We start from the raw sequence: 24129 nt of genomic DNA on the forward strand, positions 1-24129 counted from the left end.
ACACCCCGTCACACAGACAACACACCTCACTATACAGACAACACACTCCGTCACACAGACAACACACTTCATCACACAGACAACACACTCCATCACACAGACAACACGCCAAGTCACACAGACAACATACTACGTCACACAGACAACACGTCACATCACAGAGACATCACACTACGTCACACAGACAACACACTACGTCACACAGACAACACGTCACATCTAACAGACAACACTCTCAATCACACAGACATCACACTACGTCACACAGACAACACGTCACGTCACACAGACAACACGTCACATCACACAGACATCACATCACGTCACACAGACAACACACTACGTCACACAGACAACACGTCACATCACACAGACATCACATCACGTCACACAGACAACACGTCACGTCACACAGACAACACGTCACATCATACAGACAACACGTCACATCATACAGACAACACACTACGTCACACAGACAACACACTACATCACATATAGGAACCGATAGCAGTGCTGAATCTAGTGGCATCTTGTACAAACCGAGTGTATTGCTGAATCTGGCGTGATCTGTAGAAGCCGATTGTAATGCTGAATCTGGTGGGATCTTGTACGAACCGAGTGTATTGTTGAATCTGTAGGAGCCGATTGTAGTGCTGAATCTAGTGGGATCTATAGAACATAATGAGGGCTGAATGTTTGGGGCCGAATGTGGGACTGAATCACGCGGTAACAGTGAGAGCTTGCTGTGTGGCTGGGGCGCTTGCAATTTTAATAGGATCCATTGGAGAGGGGAAGAATGGCTCGATAACTTTATGTTCAAGTTATTTCAACCAATAAAATATGGCCTCACTTTGACGTCAGCTGGCATCAGAACATCATCTATCGATGGTTACGCTGATACAAGGCAGTAATTGCCCAACAGTTCTTCTCGTTTTAGCTGTAATAACTGACAATAATTCCTTCCTCTCCAGATTCGATCAGCTTTACTAGACTGATTCCTTTCGGAGCGTATTCATACACACATGCCTTCTGCAGTAGAGAATGCATTAACACGATTCAACAAGGTTAAGCATTGAGAATGCGCATCACGCCACCCTTCACTGCCTGTTAACTCTGCAGATGGGATTTTAAGTAGGAACTAGCATAACCCACTTCACATAACCTTCTTCACATTACCTGCTTCACAGAACCTGCTTCGCATAACCTGCTAAGTGATACCCTAACATGAACATTGTGACTTGATGCTGTAACGTATGTATACCAGTAAGTACGCCCGCATGTATCTACTACTTAACGTGTGTATACCAGTAAGTACGCCCGCATGAATCTACTGCTTAACGTGTGTATACCAGTAAGTACGCCCGCATGAATCTACTGCTTAACGTGTATATGATAGTTTGTACTATCGCAGGAATCTACTGCTTAACGTGTATATGATAGTTTGTACTATCGCAGGAATCTACTGCTTAACGTGTACATGATAGTTTGTACTATCGCAGGAATCTACTGCTTAACGTGTATATGATAGTTTGTACTATCGCAGGAATCTACTGCTTAACGTATGTATGATAGTTTGTACTATCGCAGGAATGTGCTGCTTAACGTGTATATGATAGTTTGTACTATCGCAGGAATCTACTGCTTATATATAATTAACGTATGTATGATAGTTTGTACTATCATAGGAATTTACTGCTTATCTATAATAAACGAATGAATGATAATCCGTACTATCGCAGGAATATACCGATTAACGTATGAATGAGTGTACTGTCATAAGAATCTATTGCTTATATATGATAAACGTGTGTATGATAGTTAGTACTGTCATAAGAATCTATTGCTTATATATAATAAACGTGTGTATGATAGTTAGTACTGTCGTAGGAAGCTACTGCTTGTATATAATTAACGTGTGTATGATTGTTTGTACTGTCGCAGGAATCTACTGCGTAACGTATGTATGCTTGTCAGTACTGTCGCAGGAATCTACTGCTTAACCTATGTATTTGTACTGTCGCAGGAATCTACTGCGTAACGTATGTATTTGTACTGTCGCAGGAATCTACTGCTTAACGTATGTATTTGTACAATCGCAGGAATCTACTGCTTAACCTATGTATTTGTACTTTCGCAGGAATCTACTGCTTAACGTATGTATTTGTACTGTCGCAGGAACCTACTGCTTAACCTATGTATTTGTACTGTCGCAGGAATCTACTGCTTAACCTATGTATGTGTACTGTCGCAGGAATCTACTGCTTAACGTATGTATTTGTACTTTCGCAGGAATCTACTGCTTAACCTATGTATTTGTACTGTCGCAGGAATCTACTGCTTAACGTATGTATTTGTACTGTCGCAGGAATCTACTGCTTAACCTATGTATTTGTACTGTCGCAGGAATCTACTGCTTAACGTATGTATTTGTACTGTCGCAGGAATCTACTGCTTAACCTATGTATTTGTACTGTCCCAGGAATCTACTGCTTAACGTATGTATTTGTACTGTCGCAGGAATCTACTGCTTAACGTATGTATTTGTACAATCGCAGGAATCTACTGCTTAACCTATGTATTTGTACTTTCGCAGGAATCTACTGCTTAACGTATGTATTTGTACTGTCGCAGGAACCTACTGCTTAACGTATGTATTTGTACTGTCGCAGGAATCTACTGCTTAACGTATGTATTTGTACTGTCGCAGGAATCTACTGCTTAACGTATGTATTTGTACTTTCGCAGGAATCTACTGCTTAACGTATGTATTTGCACTGTCGCAGGAATCTACTGCTTAACGTATGTATTTGTACTGTCGCAGGAATCTACTGCTTAACGTATGTATTTGTACTGTCGCAGGAATCTACTGCTTAACGTATGTATTTGTACTGTCGCAGGAATCTACTGCTTAACCTATGTATTTGTACTGTCGCAGGAATCTACTGCTTAACGTATGTATTTGTACTGTCGCAGGAATCTACTGCTTAACCTATGTATTTGTACTGTCGCAGGAATCTACTGCTTAACCTATGTATTTGTACTGTCACAGGAATCTACTGCTTAACCTATGTATTTGTACTGTCGCAGGAGGCTTATTCGCTCCATTTCCTTGTATCTCTCCAGAAAAAGATAAAACCAAATAACACAAATCCCTGTTACCGAATTATGAACGCCATGCAGATTGTGGGTGTATTACTCGCCAATGAAATCTCCTCACCTCTCGGCGTTTCAAAGCGCCCGCAGCGAGCTATATGTTTATGACATATTCCATCTGTTGACTCGATCAGTTATTCCAATATTTACCAATGTCTTTCATGCTGTAGTTGAAATTAAACCTCAATCATTGTTTGAATGAGGCAGCGCTTTAAGAGCGCGTTTATTATATTCAAACATTGTCTGGTGAACAATGAGTCTATAATGTGTCATGAAAATCTGAAATGGTTAATGGTCTAAACGAGTTAATGATTCTGTACCTTTTGAGACCGGTTAAATAATGTTTTGGACATAGTTTGTTTCAATTCCTGATGAAGACCCCGGTAAACACCATCAACACATCTGAATACCTCTCTCGTGAGATGAGTAAAACAATGGTGAAAGAAGTTCATCACCAGCAGCTATGTATTTCTGGTTATGGTTACGCAAATAAAGAGAATCCACAAATTTAAATATCAGAGAGGATTGACTTGTGAAATGAATTCGTGTACAATTTCTTGTTCAAATTGCAAGATGACCACAGGGTGTTTCAACGTGGCGCCACCCGCCCACAATGGGAATTATTTGTTAAATATTCATAACTAAGAAACGATAAGCCATCAATGTCAGTGTTTATTGGGCTATTAGTTTCCATCTCGCCGTAAACAAGTATGATTTCTGGCTAGGGGCGTCCATCTATCACGTGATACCCAGTGTCCAAAAGGATACTCAGTCGATGCTCTCTCTACTCCCGTCAGAGTTGCTTCCCTTTATGCTGATACCGGAGAGCTGTGTGGAGCTTTCATTCAGCAGGCACATGGGTTTTTAACTATTCATAATGCGCATTACTCATGTAGAAGTATTTCACCGCCTCGTAACTTTATATTTTGATTTTTGTTGCAAGTGCTTCGAAAGGTAATTTGTTTTAAACATTTATAGTCACCGTCAGTCCCTATACACAGTAGAGCGTGGTCATCAACACAGAACAAAGCTCGCTTCGCTGGAAGAACCTTCTACCAAGTGACCCTGTCGTCTTGGAGTTTCTTCAAACACAATACACGAATAAGCAGAGCAACAGCTTGCTGTGACACATTTTGACAGAACAATTATGAAATGACTTCTATTTTGAAGCTCACTTTGAGGAGTGAATCGTTGAAAACATCAGTGTTCATGTCGACGAATTGAGTCCAGGGAACGAGGTCATATTGTCAGGCGGTTATCATCTAATGGGAAGGATGTAGGCTCAAATCATATTGCGTTTCTCAGCTTCAGCAGCCGTGTGGTACCTGGACACAGTGCGCCATTAGGCTCTCCCTACTTGCATGTCACGTCGACTTGTATATTTCTTTCGACACAATGCGTCATTGTACCACACTGACGTTAAACCGATGGTACATTTGCAAAAGACTGGTGTTCAGACTGGTAATTCTGCGGTAGTGTAGAATGAGGTAGTGTAGTATAGTCTAGTGTAGTGTAGGAAGGTACACGGGTATAGGACATTTTTGGGTTATGAAGGGTAGTGTAGGAAGGTATACGGGTGTAGGGAATGTTGGGATAGTTCAGAGCAGTGTAATGTAGGGTAGTGTACGAATGTATAAGGGTATAGGTTATGATGGGATAGTGTAGAGTAGTGTAATGTAGGGTAGTGTAGGAAGGTGTAGGGTATAGGTAATGTCTGGATAGTGTAGAGTAGTATTATGTAGGGTAGTGTAGGAAGGTAAAGGGGCATAGGTAATGTAGGGTAGTGTAGGATATAGGTAATGTTGGGATAGTGTAGAGTAGTGTAATGTAGGGTAGTTAAGGAAGGTAAAGGGGTATAGGTAATGTTGGGAAAGTGTAGAGTAGTGTAATGTAGGGTAGTGTAGGAAGGTAAAGGGGCATAGGTAATGTAGGGTAGTGTAGGATATAGATAATGTCGGGATAGTGTAGAGTAGGGTAATGTAGGGTAGTGTAGGAAGGTAAAGGGGCATAGGTAATGTAGGGTAGTGTAGGATATTGGTAGTGTTGGGATAGTGTAGAGTAGTGTAATGTAGGGTAGTGTAGGATATAGATAATGTCGGGATAGTGTAGAGTAGGGTAATGTAGTGTAGTGTAGGAAGGTAAAGGGGCATAGGTAATGTAGGGTAGTGTAGGATATTGGTAGTGTTGGGATAGTGTAGAGTAGTGTAATGTAGGGTAGTGTAGAGTAGTATTATGTAGGGTAGTGTAGGAAGGTAAAGGGTCATAGGTAATGTAGGGTAGTGTAGGATATAGGTAATGTTGGGATAGTGTAGAGTAGTGTAATGTAGGGTAGTTAAGGAAGGTAAAGGGGTAGAGGTAATGTTGGGAAAGTGTAGAGTAGTGTAATGTAGGGTAGTGTAGGAAGGTAAAGGGGCATAGGTAATGTAGGGTAGTGTAGGATATAGATAATGTCGGGATAGTGTAGAGTAGGGTAATGTAGGGTAGTGTAGGAAGGTAAAGGGGCATAGGTAATGTAGGGTAGTGTAGGATATTGGTAGTGTTGGGATAGTGTAGAGTAGTGTAATGTAGGGTAGTGTAGGATATAGGTAATGTTGGGATAGTGTAGAGTAGGGTAATGTAGGGTAGTGTAGGAAGGTAAAGGGCATAGGTAATGTAGGGTAGTGTAGGATATTGGTAGTGTTGGGAAAGTGTAGAGTAGTGTAATGTAGGGTAGTGTAGGATATAGATAATGTCGGGATAGTGTAGAGTAGTATAATCTAGGGTAGTGTAGGAAGGTAAAGGAGTATAGGTAATGTTGGGATAGTGTAGAGTAGTGTAATGTAGGGTAGTGTAGGAAGGTAAAGGAGTATAGGTAATGTTGGGATAGTTTAGAGTAGTGTAATGTAGGGTAGTGTAGGAAGGTTAAGGGGCATAGGTAATGTAGGGTAGTGTAGAATATAGGTAATGTTGGGATAAAGTAGAGTAGTGTAATTTAGGGTAGTGTAGGAAGGTAAAGGGGCATAGGTAATGTAGGGTAGTGTAGGATATTCGTAATGTCGGGATAGTTTAGAGTAGTGTTATGTAGGGTAGTGCATGAATGTGTAGGGTATAGGTAATGTTGGGATAGTGTTTGTAGGTATAGTGTAGTGTAGGTCCTACATGAAGGCTTGTCAAAACTGCCACCGCATGTTATATTTCAAGCCGTGTCCATCAAGTCTTCCAGTATTCGGATCAGGGTGTCCGAACCAGTTCTCCTGTCTCTATTGTCACTTTGTGGGGTGTCCCACTTGTCCGCCCATCTCTTTAAGCCTTTAGCTTCAAGATCATTAAGTTAAACGTAACACAGGGGCAAGCACGAAGCCCCAACAATATTTTTCGCATTGAAACGTCGAAAAAATGCAAAATATCGAATAAGCATGCGGACTAAAAGCACAGCAAATATAACTTCACCCTGATGATGTGTCTTAACAAAGAACAAAACCTGATGTCCTTGGTAACGGCGAAAGACTCGGAATTAACGATGTTCTCTCATAGATTCTGATAACGCTTGTGCTTGAAGGAGCGGCAAAGTGTCGACCATAAACGCAATTCTGACTTTTTTATTACGGATATCTTTAAACATATTTTGCATTGGACACAATCTCCTCATGTCACCCTTGCACGTGACAAACACACTCAACGTGTCACCTTTGCATTTGACAAACAGTTTCAACACGTTGTCCTTACATGTGACAAACTTTATCAACACGTTGTCCTTTCATAGGACAAACTTTATCAACACGTTGTCCTTACATGGGACAAACTTTATCAACACGTTGTCCTTACATGTGACAAACTCTATCAACACGTTGTCCTTTCATAGGACAAACTTTATCAACACGTTGTCCTTACATGGGACAAACTTTATCAACACGTTGTCCTTACATGTGACAAACTCAGTCAATACGTCGTCCGTACATGTGACAAACTCTATCAACGCGTCGTACGCACATGTGACAAACTCAATCAACACGTCGTCTTTACATGTGACAAACACTATTGTTGTCCTTACATGTGACAAACACGCTTGGCATATCACCACTGCACGTGAAGACACCACACATGTGACACCCACTTTCCATACGACGTTTATCACATGTGGCACACACTATCCATACAACATTCATCCATGTGACACACACTATCAATACAGCTTTCACACGTGACGCACACTATCCATACGCCATCCAACTATATGACACTCACTATCCATACGCCATCCAACTATATGACACTCACTATCCATACGACATTCATCCATGTGACACACACTATCCATCCGACATTCACACATGTGACACATACTATCCATACGACATTCGCAATTTTGACTCACGCTATCAACACTTAATTTAATCATTTGACAGGCAATAATCAGGGCAGTCAGAAATTTGACACACACTATCAACACGGTATTCATGAATGTGACACTCTCTATCAAAATGATATGCCTTAATTGTGAAACACATTATCAACACGTTTTTCGTGAATGTGACACACACTATTAAAATGATATTCATGTATGTGATGCACACTATCAAAATGATATAATTCATGAATGTGACAGACACTATCAAAGCGATATTCATGAATGTCATATTCACTATCAGACATGTATGTCAACACGCGTCCATTCACGGTAGACACTGGGAACATCGTCTCGGCATTAACACTGTATGCGACATACAATACAAACACAACCACCCTGTATAAATGACACATTGCGAACACGACCATCCTGAATGAATGACACATTACGAACACGACAATCGTTTAAGCGAATACGAGAATCAGATATGAATGATACATCGCGAACATGACCTCCCTGTAGGAGTGATGCATTGCGAACACGGCCTCCCTGTAGGAGTGACACATTGCGAACACGGCCTTTCTTGTATGGGTGACACGTTGCGAACACGGCCTTTTTTGTATGGGTGACACATTGCGAACATGACCTCCCTGTAGGAGTGATACATTGCGAACACGGCCTCCCTGTAGGAGTGATACATTGCGAACACGGCCTCCCTGTAGGAGTGATACATTGCGAACACGGCCTTTTTTGTATGGGTGATACATTGCGAACATGACCTCCCTGTAGGAGTGATACATTGCGAACACAACCTCCCTGTAGGAGTGACACGTTGCGAACACGGCCTTTCTTGTATGGGTGACACATTACGAACATGACCTCCCTGTAGGAGTGACACGTTGCGAACACGGCCTCCCTGTAGGAGTGACACATTGCGAGCACAACCTCCCTGTAGGAGTGACACGTTGTGAACACGGCCTCCCTGTAGGAGTGACACATTGCGAACACGGCCTTTCTTGTATGGGTGACACATTGCGAACATGACCTCCCTGTAGGAGTGATACATTGCGAACACGGCCTCCCTGTAGGAGTGATACATTGCGAACACGGCCCCCCCTGTAGGAGTGATACATTGCGAACACGGCCTTTCTTGTATGGGTGATACATTGCGAACATGACCTCCCTGTAGGAGTGATACATTGCGAACACAACCTCCCTGTAGGTGTGACACGTTGCGAACACGGCCTTTCTTGTATGGGTGACACATTACGAACATGACCTCCCTGTATGAATGACACTTTGTGAACACGGCCTTTCCTGTAGGAGTGACACGTTGCGAACACGGCCTTTCTTGTATGCGTGACACTGTATGCGACATACAATACAAACACAACCACCCTGTATAAATGACACATTGCGAACACGACCATCCTGAATGAATGACACATTACGAACACGACAATCGTTTAAGCGAATACGAGAATCAGATATGAATGATACATTGCGAACACGGCCTCCCTGTAGGAGTGATACATTGCGAACACGGCCTCCCTGTAGGAGTGATACATTGCGAACACGGCCTCCCTGTAGGAGTGACACGTTGCGAACACGGCCTTTTTTGTATGGGTGACACATTACGAACACGGCCTTTCTTGTATAAGTGACACGTTGTGAACACGGCCATCACATTGGAACGTCACGTTGTGAACACAGCCTTCCAGCAAGAGCAGCACATTGTGAACACGGCCTTCCAGCAAGAGCAGCACATTGTGAACACGGCCTTCCAGCAAGAGCAGCACATTGTGAACACAGCCTTCCAGTTGGAATGGCACTTTCCGGACACTGTTGAATACATCGCCCTGTGTCAATGTACATATCCTTTGTGGGTGTCATTCTATTTACGACATTGTAAACGAGAGGGCTTTAATTAAATATAATTACATACTTTTGCATTAAATAATCCTGAAAATTTCCTGCAAAAAGGCTCTTAACACTCACGCCGTGATTACAGATTCATTTCTTCCAAGGACGTCACTTTGATCTTAACACCGCGGTTGTTGCCAATTAACTTTACAATATAAAAAGAAGAAAATCGTTGGCTGTTATGAATTTGAAGGTTATGTATACATTATAGGAAAGTGGAAGTGTAATGAATCACTGACGACTCCGTGTCACGAGCTAATTTTATTCAGCGTCACGTGGATGCTCGCAAGCTCAGGGGAGCTGAACACATCAATTTCTACCAATACTCAATCGGCACAGCAAGATTTCACGCAGCCACGTCATCTTTTTATAGACTCAATTATGTGCACAATAATACTGAACGATTATACGTGTTTTTCATACCAGAAGTGCCTTTTATTTTATGTTTGAGTAAACCGTCCAAAGCATAGTTGTGGTTGCTGATGGCGGAGCTGGAGGAGACGGGATGTGGACGCTGCTCACATACTAACGCCACAGGCCAATACACAGACGTGACGCTATCTGCAGCTGTTATAGATTATATGAAAAAATAAACGGACAGACGGTAGATAAGTGGCATGTACAAATGCACAGGTTAAACATGAAGGTAAGAGGTCGAAGGTGTTTGTAAAGATTCCTGTGAATTTAGATTTGTTTCTGATTGATAACAGTTGTATTTAAGGACGGTATTTCATTTTTTGTTTTTTTCAAGAAAATCAATTACATGTAACGGTAAAAGAGAAGATAATTGATGGAGATAAAGTTCTAATCAGGGCGAGTCATGTCTATATTTGTATTGCAGTTACTAGATTTAATATTGAGATACTATAACGACGGAACCACATTTACAATATTGCGATAGCACGATTATTATATAATTATATTACCGATTATTTCGCCTGTGCACCCGCCATATGTTTGATTGGAGCGATGGGAGAGAATAAAGGGAGACAGTTCTGATTATCAACATTGTTTTTATTATATTTCATCAATAAAAAATATCAAAAGAATAAAACAGTATCGACGTCAAGTATTGATATACGGTTGTGTTATCGACATATTGCCTTTGGCTACGGTTTGTAATGCATTGATATTTCGATCAGGTATTACACATACATGTGGAAACGTGTGAACTACACATCTGGACGCACAGACAACCTTGTGCATTATATGGTCGAACGTACGATTTATGGGTAGGTATTAGATAACATGCGAGTGAGTGAGTGAGTTTAACGCTGATTTAAACAATATTCGTTATATCACGGGGAGGTACATAGCTTAATGTGGAGGGATGCCCGATGTAATGCAGGTCTCAGACGTTTACCACTTTGCGAAATCCACGAGATCGGATATGGTGCTGAAAAACAAAGAAACATACTCAGGGCGAATCGGGATTCAAACCCACAGTTTTAGGTTCCTGGCGTGTCCAAGGTAGGTAAATCTGCACAGCGAATTGTAGCGCCCTAGGCGATTGGGCTTTCCGTGTCCCTACATCAAACGTGAAGGTTCGCATATTATATATTCACAATACATAACAGTTTTGTATTTGAAAGTGTTTAAAGCAAAGCTGGAGACTCACAACTCATTGTACAATGACATTAAATAGTGCCACGGTACTGTAGCTCACCTGGATTTGTCAACAAAGGAGAAACCCCTTAGCTATGGGCAACGTTCAGAAGTTTTACAGAGCCAAATACGCATTTTGAGAAAGTTTTAAAGCATGGTCAAAACAAGGTCAAACCTTGAAATATTGCAAACACGGAAGAAGCATGTTGTCTGTAAGTAATCGAGTCCTGACCAGACAATCCAGTGATTGATATCATTAGCATCGATCCACGCGATTAGGATACGATGACATACATCAACAAAGTCAGCAAGCCTGATCCCGTTAGTCGCCTCTTACGACAAGCAAAGTCACCTCTCACGGCAAGCTTGCTGAAGACCTATTCTACCCCGGATCTTCACAGGTAAGATATATGTTGAGCAAAACTACCAACTACACCTGCATCAACTTCAATACCTTTTAAACCAAAATTCCTGGCCATAAATAGCTGGTTCAGTGCTGACAATCGGATTCAAACCTTTTAAACAAAGTGCAGTGGCATGGTGGGAACAAGCTTGTGAAGTTGCAGATTCATTGGTCTGGTGGTTTCTGAGATGACGTTTACTGATGACATCGACGATGCCGACGTCGATGTTTGGTTGGTTTGTTGTTTTACGTCACCCTCAGCAACATTCCAGCTATATGACGGCGGTCTGTAAATAATCGAGTCTGGAACAGACAATCCAGTGATTGATATCATGTGCATCGATCCACGCAATTGGGATCGATGACATGCATCAACCAAGTCAGCGAGCCTGACCACCCCATCCCGTTAGTCGCCTTTCACGACAAGCATAGTCGCCTTTTACGGCAAGAATGGGTTGCTGAAGACCTGTTCTACCCCGGATCTTCACGGTTCCGACGTCGAGGTGTTGGGTTGCAAAGCCGTCTTGTCTCCCTTGCGATTGCTGAGGTCAGATGGACTGTTGCGTGGTATCGACGACACTCTCGTCGTCCGCATCGCACGCGCAAAACAACGGGGTGTCACGTCATGTGTTCGGTGCTCGGTGAGGTGAACAGAGAGTTGATTGACAGGGCCTTGCTTCTACAAGTTCGCTGTTCAATAGGTGTAATTGATCTACAAATGTACACTCGATATTTTGAAAGGCGTTACTCGTTCTCAACGCGGTCTCGTCACCGCCCCTCTGACATCTCGTGACACACTCGTAATTCTATTCATCAACTTACACATAAAGAAAGACAGTCTTGGAGTCTCGCCTAAAGTTGAGAATAGTAACTCTATAAGAATTCGCTTTGGATTAGTGGACATAGCATATGCAGGATATTTCTATGTAGGTGAAATAGAAAGGGTACAATTGTTTTTTTAATAATATTTTTATTCTGTCACGTTGTAAAATAAAATAAGCAGGTATTGTGAATAACAAAATGTATCCAGGTCTAATTACATTACATGGCGGGTATTGAGATCATGCAAACTGTTAAAACTTAGGTCTCCATAAACATCACTTTTCATTCCCCTTCGTGCTGATCCATGCGTTGCTGTGCAGAATTACGTCCCTTAACAGTACAAGGATCCGCTGATAGATTCGCGCCCACGAGTAGCACTGATTTGTTTGTTTGTTTGCTTGTTGCTTAACGCCGCACTCAGCTATATTCCAGCTTTATGACGGCGGTCTGTAAATACTCGAGTCTGGACCAGACAATCCAGTGCGCATTATCCACGCAATTGGGATCGATGACATGCATCAACCAAGTAGCGAGCCTGACCATCCGATCCCGTTAGTCGCCTCTTACAAGCAAAGACGTTTTTAAGGCAAGCATTGGTTGCTGAAGACCTATTCTACCCCGGATGGAGCAGCACTGAAGCCTGGTTTCGCTAAAGGTGGAAAACAACCAGTGCCACGTGTAGCCTTGACCCCCACGTCGTGGTATTATTGGTATACTGTTCAAAGCGGCGTTGAAGAAAAGTCACCTACTCAACTCTACCCATACATCTCCACATACAGTTCCTGCTGAGTGTTCAGATCGTTGTGGGGGCACGGGGGCCCCGTCGTCTAAGGCGCCGCCATTCGCTGTGCAGAGTTGCGTCCCTTGGGTACGCCAGAAACCTTTGATTGTTGGTTCGAATCTTGATTCGCCCCGATAATGTTTCTAGGTTTGTCAGAACCATACCCGCGCTCGTGGGTTTCACCGAAGTGGTAAACGCAAACCCAACTCACTCATTTATTCACGGAGATCGCTTGTCTCGTGTTGTCTGGATGCATCAGGGTATATTTGATGTACGAAGGATATTTAAGATCAACGTTACGTTACAGTACACAATGGCAAACTGTAGTTTCCATACATTGTTGTCACAGTCAACTATAGCCCAAGCTCGACGGCGTGTACGCCAATCAGTGTTGCTGACATTGAAGTTCAGATTGATGCAAGGTTAGATATATTTGCCGTTGTGGGTACTACTGGGCGATCGGTTTGCAAGTGAAAGTGATAATTACACTTTATAGCGATTGTCTGACGTCATAGAGCGGAAATGAGCAGTGAACGTCTACATGAGATACTGTTCCCGGACAATAGCGAGTTGTGCCGAACATCCCCGACTGCGGCAGTTAATGGTTGGGCATAATGGTAGCTTGTGTGGTAAGGAGCAGAAAGTAAACATGGCAGCGGGAAGAGAACTCGCGATATGGTTCTAATTGCCACGTACTGTTGGAGAAAGACGAACGGAGGACCAACAGTGCATGTATATTCATTGATCACACAGACTATAGGATTATGCCAGTTTGGATCGGGACAAAATGGCGTTTGGTAGTATTATTACCGCCTTAATGCGTGCATGATGAGCTGTATCTTTTAAATTTGACTTGAAGAAACTTTAACGTTCACCAAGGGTCCTATGATAGAAGAACATAACTACACGTGATGTGCGACGGTTTATAGGTATGGTTGTAAGATCTACCCATGTATATAGGGGCGGTCGGATAGCCCAGTGGTTAAGAAGACGCCGAAGACCCGGGTTCGATTCCCGACATGGATAAAATGTGTGAAACCCATGTCTTGTGTCTCCCGCCGTGATATTGCTGGAATATTGCTAAAAGCAGCGTAAAACCATACTCACTCACTCACTACCCATGTATATCCAGTGCTGCACTATGTTCCGCCTCCGTTCTGTCCGTCGCGTCTAAAAGACACAAAAGCTTAACATCGGACGGTTTAGAACATGCAGCCCAGACAATGTATACTTATATCATAAACACCACCGAGATAATGTTAGCACAGCATTGAAACATTATCCCTAACGAGAATATGTCCACCTATTTTTTACAAATACGCATCCCCACATTGTGTTAACTTATTTTTTAACATTAGCATCTCTGAAATGTTGTTATTCTAATATTAAAAACGTAAACACCAAGTGTGAACTTTCAGTATAATATTAAGACACACGCACCACCTATAAACGATTAGTCTAATATTAAAAACATCAGCACCAACGGTGATATGTCAATCTGGTGTTAGAACATAAGCACCATCTGTGATATGTCAATCTAATATAAAAACGTAAGCACCACATGTGATATGCCAATCTAATATTAAAACGTAAGCACCACATGTGATATGCCAATCTAATATTAGAACATAAGCACCACCTGTGATATGTCAATCTAATATTAAAACGTAAGCACCGCCTGTGATATGTCAATCTAATATTAAAATGTAAGCACCACGTGTGATATGCCAATCTAATATTAAAACATAAGCACCACCTGTGATATGTCAATCTTATATTAAAACATAAGCACCACCTGTGATATGTCAATCTAATATTAAAACGTAAGCATTACCTGTGATATGTTAATCTAATATTGAAACACAAGCACCATCTGTGATATGTCAATTTGGTATTAAGGAAAGGCATAAGTACCAATTAATAATCTGTCAGTCTACTATTACAACATTAGCACCATCTGTGAACTTTCAGTCTTATATTAAACCGGGAGCACCACCTGTGATCTGGCATTCTTATAATAAAACATAAGCACCGCCTGTGAACTTTCAGTCTTATATTACGACATAAACACCAATTGTAAACTGTCAATCTGGTATTAAGTGATGGAGTACCAATTTGGGATCTGTCAGTGTAATATTAAAACATAAGCACCACCTGTGATATGCCACTCTAATTGTGAAACATAAGCACCACCTGTGATATGTCAATCTAATATTAAAACATAAGTACCACCTGTGAACTATCAGTCTGATATTAAAACATGAGCACCCCCTGTAAACTGGCAGTCTTATATTGAAACATAAGTACCACCTGTGAACTATCAGTCTTATATTGAAACATAAGCGTCCCCTGTGAACTGTCAGTCTTATATTAAAACATAAGCACCACCTGTGAACGGTCAGTCTGATATTAAAACATGAGCACCACCTGTGGACTGTCAGTCTTATATTAAACCGGGAGCACCACCTGTGACCTGGCATTCTTATAATAAAACATAAGCACCGCCTGTGAACTTTCAGTCTTATATTACGACATAAACACCAATTGTAAACTGTCAATCTGGTATTAAGTGATGGAGTACCAATTTGGGATCTGTCAGTCTAATATTAAAACATAAGCACCACCTGTGATATGCCACTCTAATTGTGAAACATAAGCACCACCTGTGATATGTAAATCTAATATTAAAACATAAGTACCACCTGTGAACTATCAGTCTGATATTAAAACATGAGCACCCCCTGTGAACTGTCAGTCTTATATTAAAACATAAGCACCACCTGTGAACTGTCAGTCTTATATTAAAACATAATCACCACCTGTGAACTGTCAGTCTTATATTAAAACATAAGCACAACATGTGAACTGTCAGTGTAATATTAAAACATAATCACCACATGTGAAACTGTCAGTCTTATATTAAAAAATAAGCACCACCTGTGAACTGTCAGTCTTATATTAAAACATAAGCACCACCTGTGAACTGTCAGTCTAATATTAAAACATAAGCACCACCTGTGAACTGTCAGTCTAATATTAAAACATAAGCACCACCTGTGAACTGTCAGTCTTATATTAAAACATAAGCACGACCTGTGAACTGTCAGTCTTATAATAAAACATAAGCACCTACTATGAACTGTCAGTCTAGAACGATTAGAACGACACTGACGTCATTGTTTGAATGGCTTTAGGTTTAAGATCTCCGAGTTTCTGATGAATAACACGGATAACCTATCTCAAATACTAAGTTATCATCTTCAACAAACAATTCCATGTCGTGTTAAAGACCAGTACAATACATGACGACAGCGTGTTACAGGCTAGTACAATACATGACGACAGCGTGTTACAGGCCAGTACAATACATGACGACAGCGTGTTACAGGCTAGTACAATGCATGACGACAGCGTGTTACAGGCTAGTACAATGCATGACGTCAGCGTGTTACAGGCTAGTACAATGCATGACGACAGTGTGTTACAGGCTAGTACAATACATGACGACAGCGTGTTAAAGACCAGTACAATACATGACGACAGCGTGTTACAGGCTAGTACAATACATGACGACAGCGTGTTACAGGCCAGTACAATACATGACGACAGCGTGTTACAGGCTAGTACAATGCATGACGACAGCGTGTTACAGGCTAGTACAATGCATGACGTCAGCGTGTTACAGGCTAGTACAATGCATGACGACAGTGTGTTACAGGCTAGTACAATACATGACGACAGCGTGTTACAGGCTAGTACAATACATGACGACAGCGTGTTACAGGCCAGTACAATACATGACGACAGCGTGTTACAGGCTAGTACAATGCATGACGACAGCGTGTTACAGGCTAGTACAATGCATGACGACAGCGTGTTACAGGCTAGTACAATGCATGACGAAAGCGTGTTACAGGCTAGTACAATACATGACGACAGCGTGTTACAGGCTAGTACAAGCATGACGACAGCGTGTTACAGGCTAGTACAATGCATGACGACAGCGTGTTACAGGCTAGTACAATGCATGATGTCAGCGTGTTACAGGCTAGTACAATGCATGACGACAGTGTGTTACAGGCCAGTACAATACATGACGACAGCGTGTTACAGGCTAGTACAAGCATGACGACAGCGTGTTACAGGCCAGTACAATACATGACGACAGCGTGTTACAGGCTAGTACAATGCATGACGACAGCCTGTTACAGGCTAGTACAATACATGACGATAGCGTGTTACAGGCCAGTACAATACATGACGACAGCGTGTTACAGGCTAGTACAATACATGACGACAGCCTGTTACAGGCTAGTACAATGCATGACGACAGTCTGTTACAGGCTAGTACAATACATGACGACAGCGTGTTACAGGCTAGTACAATGCATGACGACAGCCTGTTACAGGCTAGTACAATACATGACGACAGCGTGTTACAGGCCAGTACAATACATGACGACAGCGTGTTACAGGCTAGTACGATACATGACGACAGCGTGTTACAGGCTAGTACAATACATGACGACAGCGTGTTACAGGCTAGTACGATACATGACGACAGCGTGTTACAAGCTTGTTACGAGCTAGTAATACATGACGATTAAGAGCCAATTTCATGTTTCGAACAAAACAATTTTCAGCTCACTTTTGCTTCTAATACTTTTTTAATCATGAAACGTTAAAAAATGATGTTAAAATGGTAGTTAATTTTATGCCTCTTTACATATAGAGATAAACAACATATAGATAATTTTTATAAAGAGAAACTCGTGATAATAAGCTACCTATTAAAAAAATATGCACTTGGGACCCTGTCTGTTATAAAATAATCAATTGTAAGGTAATATTTCTACAAGCGGTAACCAGCTGTTGCATAATAGCTGTATGAAGTTTTAGTAACGCTTAATTGGTATGGAAACATAAAACGCAATGACTTCTTTTATGCAAAAGTTGAGCTTGATTGTAACGTAAAATTGAAAGCTTTAACAAACTATAAAAGTAAATGAGGCGTGTAACATATACAGCCAGTTGATATTGTGGGTTATTTACACAGACGAGGCCAAGCCTGTACACACGCATGTGATGCGCTGAAACATCATTGTGTTCTCTCCCATAAACGAGGCCCCCAATTGCCCATAAATGTTCCTAATCCGGGTTTATCACGCCTACACGGGCAGGCCAATCTTGTTAGTGTGATAGTGTTCCCTATCTCTCCGCCGCGACGCGGGACAGCTTCGGGGAATTGGCCACGAGCCACAGCAATACAGATCAATAGACCACATAGTGACAGTGAAAAGGCATGTTGAGATGGCTACAACACATAATGTCACGACAGATAGATGACTACAACACATGATGTGAGATGACAGATGGATGACTACAACACATGATGTGAGATGACAGATAGATGGCTACAACACATGATGTGAGATGACAGATAGATGACTACAACACATGATGTGAGATGACAGATAGATGGCTACAACACATGATGTGAGATGACAGATAGATGACTACAACACATGATGTGAAATGACAGATGGATGACTACAACACATGATGTGAGATGACAGATAGATGGCTACAACACATGATGTGAAATGACAGATAGATGGGTAGACCACATGATGTAAGATGACAAATAGATGAATACAACACATGATGTGAGATGACAGATAGATGGCTACAACACATGATGTAAGATGACAGATAGATGGCTACAACACGTGATGTGAGATGACAAATAGATGACTACAATAAATGATGAGAGATGACAGATAGATGACTACAGCAAATGAGTTGAGATGACAGACAGATGGCTACAACACATGATGTAAGATGACAAATAGATGGGTACAACACATGATGTGAGATGACAGACAAATGGGTACAACACATGATGTAAGATGACAGATAGATGGGTACAACACATGATGCGAGATGACAAATAGATGGCTACAACACATGATGCGAGATGACAAATAGATGGGTACAACACATGATGTGAGATGACAGATAGATGGGTACAACACATGATGTGAGATGACAGACAGATGGGTACAACACATGATGTAAGATGACAAATAGATGGGTACAACACATGATGTAAGATGACAGATAGATGGGTACAACACATGATGTAAGATGACAGATAGATGACTACAACACATGATGTAAGATGACAGATAGATGGCTACAACACATGATGTGAGATGACAGATAGATGGGTACAACACATGATGTGAGATGACAGATAGATGGCTACAACACATGATGTGAGATGACAGATAGATGGGTACAACACATGATGTGAGATGACAGATAGATGGCTACAACACATGATGTAAGATGACAGATAGATGGCTACAACACATGATGTAAGATGACAGATAGATGGGTACAACACATGATGTAAGATGCCAGACAGATGGCTACAACACATGATGTAAGATGACAGATAGATGGGTACAACACATGATGTGAGATGACAGATAGATGGGTACAACACATGATGTGAGATGACAGATAGATGGCTACAACACGTGATGTGAAACGACAGACAAATGGCTACAACAGATGATGTGAGATGACAGATAGATGGGTACAACACATGATGCGAGATGACAAATAGATGGCTACAACACATGATGCGAGATGACAAATAGATGGGTACAACACATGATGTGAGATGACAGATAGATGGGTACAACACATGATGTGAGATGACGGACAGATGGGTACAACACATTATGTAAGATGACAAATAGATGGGTACAACACATGATGTGAGATGACAGATAGATGGCTACAACACATGATGTAAGATGACAGACAGATGGCTACAACACATGATGTAAGATGACAGATAGATGGCTACAACACATGATGTAAGATGACAGATAGATGGGTACAACACATGATGTAAGATGACAGACAGATGGCTACAACACATGATGTAAGATGACAGATAGATGGGTACAACACATGATGTGAGATGACAGATAGATGGGTACAACACATGATGTGAGATGACAGATAGATGGGTACAACACACGATGTGAGATGACAGATAGATGGGTACAACACATGATGTAAGATGACAGATAGATGGGTACAACACATGATGTGAGATGACAGATAGATGGGTACAACACACGATGTGAGATGACAGATAGATGGGTACAACACATGATGCAAGATGACAGATAGATGGGTACAACACACGATGTGAGATGACAGATAGATGACTACAACACATGATGTAAGATGACAGATAGATGGCTACAACACATGATGTAAGATGACAGATAGATGACTACAACAAATGAGTTGAGATGACAGACAGATGGCTACAACACATGATGTAAGATGACAGATAGATGGCTACAACACATGATGTAAGATGACAAATAGATGGGTACAACACATGATGTGAGATGGCAGACAGATGGTTACAACACACGATGTGAGATGACAGATAGATGGCTACAACACATGATGTGAGATGGCAGACAGAAGTGTACAGCAAATGATGTGAGATGACAGATAAATGACTACAACAAATGATGTGAGATGACACACAGATGGCTACAACACGTGATGTGAGATGACAGACATATGGCTACAACACATGATGTGAGATGGCAGATAGATGGCTACAACAAATTATGTGAGATGACATATAGATGGCTACAACACATGATGTGAGATGGCAGATAGATGACTACAACACATGATGTGAGATGACAGACAAATGGCTACAACACATGATGTGAGATGGCAGATAGATGGCTACAACAAATGATGTGAGATGACAGATAAATGACTACAACAAATGATGTGAGATGACAAATAGATGGCTACAACAAACGATGTGAGATGACACACAGATGGCTACAACACATGATGTGAGATGACAGACAAATGGCTACAACACATGATGTGAGATGGCAGATAGATGGCTACAACAAATGATGTGAGATGACAGATAGATGACTACAACACATGATGTAAGATGACAGATAGATGACTACAACACATGATGTGAGATGACAGATAGATGACTACAACACATGATGTGAATTAAGAGACACATGGCTGCAACACACGATGTAAGATGACATAGATGGGTACAACACATGATGAAAGATGACAGATAGATGGCTACAACACATGATGTAAGATGCCAGATAGATTGCTACAGCACACGATGTGAGATGACAGACAGAGGGGTACAACAAATGATGTGAGATGACAGATAAATGACTGCAACACATGATGTCAGATGACAGACAGATGGCTACAACACGTGATGTGAGATGACAGACCCATGGCAGCAACACACGACGTGAGATGACAAATAGATTGCTGCAACACACGATGTGAGATGACAGACACATGGCTACAACAGATTATGTGAGATGACAGACCCATGGCTGCAACAGATTATGTGAAATAACAGACCCATGGCTGCAACACACGATGTGAGATGACAGACAGATGGCTACAACACGTGATGTGAAACGACAGACAAATGGCTACAACACATGATGTGAGATGACAGATACATGGCTGCAACACATGATGTGAGATGACAGACAAACGACTACAACACATGATGTGAGATGACAGACACATGGCTACAACACATGATGTGATGTAAAATAACAGACATATGGCTGTAACACATGATGTGAGATGACGGATAGATGGCTACAACACATGATGTGAAATAACAGACATATGGCTACAACACACGATGTGAGATGACAGATAGATGGCTACAACACACGATGTGAGATGAGAGATAGATGGGTACAACACATGATGTGAGATGACGGATAGATCATTACAACACGTGACAGTATTGGCAGATACATTGAAAGAGTTGTTTTGCACAATTATATCAACATTGAACGTATCGGTGAACCGACACATTCTCAATGGAGTGATGATACCCAACTGTACCAATATGACTGCAACACTGTTCCATTGCGTGCATACAACTGTATCAGACAAGGTCGATAGGCGACTTTCACACCCCCGAGATTGATTATTATACTAGAGATTAAAGTGAAACATGTATTGTAGGTTTAGTGATTGTTCATCACATAAACTACGTGAAATGGATCGATTGTATAACTTTTGTTTTAGTTTTCACACCTGACATTAAAAAAGTTGTTTTCGTCGTTTCCGTAGAAACTATGGTAGTTGTTGAGATACACAATTCCAAACTTCGTCTTTGATTAAGGATATTTCAGCCAACAGTCGTACGTGAGAATTGATCCGAAACCCGTAACGCGACTAGAGAAACATGTGCACGTTAATTCTATGCTCAATGAAACTACTCACCATGTCTTGAACTATGTGGGTTCAAGACGAGAAAACCACCTGGACAGATTGACACTATGTGGGTTCAAGACGAGAAAAAAACCTGGATAGATTGACACTATGTGGGTTCAAGACGAGAAACCACCTGGATAGATTGACACTATGTGGGTTCAAGACGAGAAAACAACATGGATAGACTGACACTATGTGGGTTCAAGACGAGAAAACCACCTGGACAGATTGACACTATGTGTGTTCAAGACGAGAAAAAAACCTGGACAGATTGACACTATGTGGGTTCAAGACGAGAAAACAACCTGGATAGATTGACACTATGTGGGTTCAAGACAAGAAAACAACCTGGATATAAAGCCATGGTAGCGCGAGTCCATAAATGCCCGCCCAGATCGGCAAGGGTGGAAACTGGAATTTATAGTCAGTTAACTCCCTTGCCTCGGGAAGATGGGATAAAGATGACTGTATGTGAGTTTTAAGATAGCTACATAACTGAGGACATGCGTGACTCTATGTGTGATTACGACAAAGCAGGTACAGGATAGTGTGTGAATGCAAGGGAACTACTGGACCTAAGGCCAACTAGATAGTTTGGGAGTTCAAGGCAGGTACAGGACCTTGGGCATTCAGTATTATTTAAGAATTCAAGGTTGGTACAAAACCTAGGGTAATCTTGATAGTGCGTGTATTCAAGGCAGGTAGAGGACTTGGGGTATACTGGATAGTGCGTGTATTCAAGGCAGGTACACGACTTGGGGTATACTGGATAGTGCGTGTATTCAAGGCAGGTACAAGACTTGGAGTATACTGGATAGTGCGTGTATTCAAGGCAGGTACAAGACTTGGGGTATACTGGATAGTGCGTGTATTCAAGGCAGGTACAAGACTTGGGGTATACTAGATAGTGCGTGAATTCAAGGCAGGTACAAGACTTGGAGTATACTGGATAGTGCGTGTATTCAAGGCAGGTACAAGACTTGGGGTATACTGGATAGTGCGTGAATTCAAGGCAGGTACAAGACTTGGGGAATACTGGATAGTGCGTGTATTCAAGGCAGGTACACGACTTGGGGTATACTGGATAGTGCGTGTATTCAAGGCAGGTACACGACTTGGGGTATACTTGATAGTGCGTGAATTCAAGGCAGGTACCGGACCTAGATGACACTGGATAATGTGTCAGTTCAAAGAGGTTGCACTGCCGAGACTAGCCCTGATCTCCAGAACGTCATGCTTCACCCGATCTCTAGATCTCAAACACCGTAAGAGTTGCAAGTAAACATTCGATTAATTTTCCAGGACGCTATGACTGAAATCGATAGCGTATGTCCTGCCGTTCCTTGTCTTAATACTTTATGTGACGTAGTTGCGATGTTTCTTATATCCTACTGTCTTCTATAATCGATCGACAATGGTTTTTTTCGTGTTTTCCATTTTGGTCCACACAAGCTGCTCATGGTACTCCATGTTGGTGTGTTCGATATCTGGTGACATGTTTTAACAGCTCCTTCTCATAAGACCAGTAAACAATGTATTGGGCGTTACATACTCATAGCATACCGTCCTCGTACTAATTACTGTCGGAGTGTGCGCATGCTTTCTTACACCAGTGAACACGGACTTTTCCACCCTTACTGAACATCCCGTCTCTGAGATCGATATCCCCCGATCAAAGGTACTCTCGGCTTTCTTTGTATAATCAAGAGCTGGTTAGCAAATGACTTCCCCTGTTAACGGGAACATCAATTTTAGAAGTAGTTTGTG

Source organism: Haliotis cracherodii, unplaced genomic scaffold (genome assembly GCF_022045235.1).
Source record: "Haliotis cracherodii isolate W230 unplaced genomic scaffold, xgHalCrac1.p SCAF_2, whole genome shotgun sequence".
NCBI lineage: Eukaryota > Metazoa > Mollusca > Gastropoda > Lepetellida > Haliotidae > Haliotis > Haliotis cracherodii.